At 43.0% G+C, this 5,234-nt stretch overlaps 1 protein-coding gene across 1 annotated transcript in view; it reads left to right on the forward strand.

Moving 5' to 3' along the window:
- The first annotated feature begins 2,750 nt into the window (after positions 1–2,750).
- The window catches only part of LOC145654556 (uncharacterized), a 23,004-nt gene continuing 20,520 nt past the window's right edge, over positions 2,751–5,234 (forward strand). The window contains exon 1 of the mRNA XM_081708780.1: positions 2,751–3,002. The gene's annotated coding sequence lies outside the window, so the exon portion shown is untranslated. The remainder of the gene's footprint in view (positions 3,003–5,234) is intronic.

The raw sequence follows: 5,234 nt of genomic DNA on the forward strand, positions 1-5,234 counted from the left end.
GATAAATTCATATGTAGCACATTTAGAGGCTACAGCACCACAGTTATTATCTGGCTTTTTACAGGCCTTGGAATGTGAAGTTGTTTTAGATGGTAGTATTTAAACCAAAATTTTAAGGCTTAATTGAAATACTCCATGTACATTCCATAGCTAGGTGGAAATAAATAGTTGGAACTCCTCAAACATGTATACCAAAAATGTCATCAATGTGTCTCATAAATACAAACGTCACAAGCCCACTATATTGTTCAAATATGTTTCTCAAGAAATCCAACAAAGCGGTTTGCATATGATGGTTCCATTTAAGTACCCATAATAACTTGTCTTATTTGTGAGTAGTACTTGGTAAAGCAGTTTAAAGTTAACACAACTTCCAATAGTCTTAAGATTCTAAGTTTACGTTTCTGTATGTCTGGGCAGGAAAGAATTGAATGTGCATGTGTGGGTGAAGAACTTTCATGAGGGCTGACATTCATCAACAACAACACAGTAGAGTGTTTGAAGATACGGTAAGAATCCATATCAGCATAATTGTTGAAGGGAATAAAGCTGTAGGCACTGATGTCACATCCTGGCAGTGTGTGACTGAGGTGTGAGTTGGCCATGTGGGTCAGGGCAGCTGACGCTTTCAGCTGCCACACTCCACTGTGTAACATTTCCACTGAAACAACACACTCTCAAACACCTCGTGTGGGAATATATCCACCACTCAGCTTCCATGTCTCCTCTCACTAATTCTGTCTCTCTCACCTTTCTCCTTTGCCTGTCTGTCATGCTTAGCTCTGCCAGTCTCAATACTAACCTCAGTACTAACCTCAATACTAACCTCAATACTAACCTCAATACTAACTGAGAGGTCCCGGCTCTCACTCTTGCTGTGTCCCAGTTGCAGCACCTACTTGTTAATACTTAACTGTCTAAACGCGCCCGTGTACTCACAGAGTTGAGCACATCACTGTTAGCTCAGCGACCATGACCTCGATCACATTACTCTGTATGGCTGTGGGCTTTCACAATTATTATGGCTTATTTCATGTCAGTTCCTTGAAGATGGCATAATAGTGCTATACATGAAAATGTCTGAAACTTGTTCAGGCATGTTTAGAAAGCAATGACCTTAAGGTCATTGCCCCACTGGCTCTAAGCAGTCATGCCATAGAATTTACAAGAGAATTTACAAGAATCTTCTAGATTTCTTACTCTGCCTCTTGAGTCTGCAGTGCAAGCACATCAGAAGCCCTGAGTGACTGGTATTCATAGCGATTTCTGCTTTCTGCTCACCGTGACAGCCTGTGTGTGGGCAGCAGAGCTGACTGTTCCTCTGTGAGCTCAGAGCCAGAGCCCTGCTCCACTGGCAGATCCTGCCTGCATTTCCGTTCATTAGAGACCCGGCGGGGAATGTGGCAGGTTGGTGAGGGTGGCATTTGAGGCGGAGCCTGCAGGAATGTCCCACACGGGCACATTCACACTGCAAGCTGGCTCGCGCGCTACTGGGGGTGTGCTGCCTGTGTGTTTGGGCGTGTGTGTGCACATAATGCATGTGGCTGCCTCTTTGCGCATTCTGTTCCTCAAAGCTAATTCTACTTGTTATTTACAGTGTCATGTACTCATAGCAGTGTCATACCACATAGAAGCTTACTTCTCATTTTACTTCATCACTCAACTAGTAAACGTTTCTACTAGTTGAGTACAAGGCCAACATGACATTGATCACTCAAAGATGTTATAGTCACGTATGCACATGAAGCCAAAACTCTATTTTTACCCCCAGCATCCCTCATTAGCGATCAAAAATCCTACATCTCTTTCATTGCTAAAACAAGTTCACAGTTTGTTTAAAGTTATTATGCTCGAGAGCTCTCAGTCAGTTGAAAAGAGTCTGTTGCTAGTACCGCCCATGTGCTGCGTGGGCCTATCTTTAGCTAGTTGGGACCGGGGATCTTGGCGCGTGTTCTAACCGTTGCCATGGCAACTTTTGTACCTACTTGAGGCTGCCGACTGTAGTATGAATGATGGTAGGAGAGTGCAGGAGATATCCCACACGCTTAACTACAGGAAACAGTTACATATCTGAAACATTGCAGCCACCATCTTAGCAGCCATTTTAGATAACTGTACACACAAATGCTACTAATCAATAATTATTAAACCTGATTATGTTCATTAAGCAGGGATTGTAACAGTTTTATTAAGAAAATTGTGACATGCTGTATCCTCTATTGCACGCAAGAACAACTGTGTATTTGTTTTTTTCTGGTCACTAATCTCAAGTAGAGGCAATAATATTCTGATGATCACTGTGCATTGGACCAGTATATCGCAGTTGTGGTATGCCTTTGGCAAATGCAATAAGTAAATATAACATTTTTTAAAAATAATTTACTGCTCCACACAGATCCTTCTATGCACTTTAGTTATTGCTGTTATTACAGGATAAACTAAAGGGAAATGTGATGGTTAACATACTTTCCTTTGAAGCTAATTTTAGAAATGGATAATTTGTTAATTGTGTGTCAGTGCTGATGCCTCATGCGTGTTGAGCGGGGGCAGACAGCTGATCAGAATATGTGTGTATTTGAGGGGCGTGGGGGCTTCAATGTGTCTGTTGTTTGGCAGTATTCGGCTTACACACGGTTGGGCAGCCCAGCTCTGACAGGCTTAGGAGGAGCTCGGAGAGAACAGGAGAGAGAGAGAGAGAGAGAGAGAGAGAGAGAGAGAGAGAGAGAGAGAGAGAGAGAGAGAGAGAGAGAGAGAAAGAATCATCCAACATAAGAGGAGAAAGTGGTTGCATGGAAGAGAGAGGGATTGTGGGGGCAGCCTGCCAGAGAGTGGTAACCCTAGCTCAACCCACAGCCTACAGTCCCTGCGCTGCTACACACACATTCATACACACACAAATGCACACAATTACCCATGATGGACTGTAGTCAGAGCAGAGCAAACTGACTTCCTTCCAGCTTCTGATAACTAACTAAAGATAAGCCAGCAGCCACACACTACTGGTAAGTGTATTCTTCTCTTTCTTTTACTTTAGACTGATGTGATCTTCGTTTAGTGAACATGCTTTGTTGCCTTTTATTTTCTGCCTCTGTAAAAGGCAGATGTACTGCCTATGTAATATCATCCAGTTTCTCCTCAGTATTTGCTGCACAGTATCTGAGTCAGAAGGTAACATCTGACCATGGTTCTTATCTGAGCATAGCACTATTGCATCTAGTGAAAGGTACAGTAACTACTACCATTGTTGTGCTCAGTCTGAGAGTGAATCTGAGAGTGTGGGGTCTTCTGGATTCTTCTAATTGCTTGGTGCTTCTTCCATGTTGCCTGACTGTCCTAGTGGAAGGTCTTTAATGTTTTTCAGGAGAGTTAAAAGGGTCAGACTTTTGATTGGTTATGCAGGGCTGTAGTCCCTGATGATCTCAAGAGGCTTATAGAGTCAGAATGATGGCAGCACTTTGGCTGGGGAGATCCCCCTACATGACTTTCCCCTCTCCTTCTACAGAACGCACTCTGGCAGGTCCTAGGAATCACCAGGTTTAGAGAGAGAGGGAGAGAGAGCGGGAGAGAAAACAGGGGGCAGAGAAATGCTGTAACTATATGCTTTTTGATGACAGCATCCCACCCATGTATGTTTATGAGCTCTAATATGCCAAGTGCTGTAGCTACACCAGGTAAAGTCTTCGGAAGCAAACTCACATGCCTTATATTAAGTGCAGCCTCCCCTTTGGATGTGCCTCTTAAATCATTAGTGAAAAGATTAAGGGCTACACATCGGTGGGCATCTCTCATTGTACTCAAGTTCCCTCTCAAGCACAGGGCCACTGTGTCCAAGGTGTTGGCTAGCCCTGCCTGTCAGGGTCTGCCAGCAGACTAGCACTGAGCTGACCTTTTTCCATGGTAGCAGACTGACTGGTTTTATCATACAGCATGGTGCATTTGTGTCATCAGACAAACTGTCCGCAATGCGAATAGAAGGTTGTTGGCTGAAATAATGGCACATTTAAGATTTATTCTCATAACATACTGTAAAGGTTTACCTTTGTACTCAGCTTTGGTCTCTGCACACAAACACACATGCAGATGCTCTTGTCCAGAGTGACATGAATGATATTCAGAAGTGCTTTATGTTCTCCTTGTGAGCTTATCCTAGTACTGCAAATAGCTGGTTATCTGGAGTGTATCTCAATACTATCTGGGTTATCTGGGTTGTATAATATATCTAGAAAAAAGAAATAGAATTTTAACCTGTTTAGATCAGCAACTGACATTAATCAGGACACACTAGGACTAGCTTTCTAGAAGAGAGCATGAGGTTAAATGTAAGCCGTAATCAGGCATGGCAGCTTGTAGTGTGTTGCTGTTGTTCAAAAATGTCACTGCCAATCACTGTGATCCCCCAGCAGTGTCACCTGCTGACAAACCTCACAAGCACACGGGACCATGACTGTGTTCCACTGCTCAGCACAGCTGGGCCGCAGAGCTATTTTCAGCTGCCAACAGACCTCCTGCATGAGGCATCCTGAGCCCCAGCGTGTTGGCTAGGCAGAGGTGGTGGACCGTTGCTGCCTCCTGTAACCTGGCCTACACAGCAGTGGTCTCAACTCCACACCAGTACATGGACAGGCCAATTCACCAAACATTTCACACAAATGAATACAAGCATTAGCGATGTCATTGGACTCCACATGAATGACGTCATAAGAAAAGGTCCAGATGCGAAAAGCCATGTAAAATGGCCAGTGAATGACGTTGTGTTTCTTAGATCAAAAATATTAGGTCACTGGACAGGGTAGTGGTATGCAGTAATGAAGAGAATTATTCATGGACAGGCTTGTTGTATATGATAGCATAAAGTTGTGTTCCATAGGCTGCATATTCCAACCATTGAGTCAGTCAACTTTAATTTCAGAGCACATTTAAAAGACTACAGGAGCCATCTAAAGACCATGCAACATGTAAAAATAAATGGATATCAAAATAGTAAATCAATAAAGCCAATGACTGGAACCAATATAATGTCAAATAAAATCCGAGTATGGACATGTAGCTAAATGCTTTAAAACCATTTATGAGGACTTGAAAGTCTGGGAATATAACTACGTGTTTAAATTAGACTTCAACTGTGCATGACATTATAAAGACAGGTAAACTGTTCCAACATATTGGAGCAGTGAAAGGCTATGTCACCCTTAAATTTCAGTCAAAAATGCACAGTCTCTGACAGCAACTGACTG

The sequence above is a fragment of the Electrophorus electricus genome, unplaced genomic scaffold, assembly GCF_041902795.1.
Source record: "Electrophorus electricus isolate QZ-2024a unplaced genomic scaffold, ASM4190279v1 Scaffold132, whole genome shotgun sequence".
Lineage (NCBI taxonomy): Eukaryota > Metazoa > Chordata > Actinopteri > Gymnotiformes > Gymnotidae > Electrophorus > Electrophorus electricus.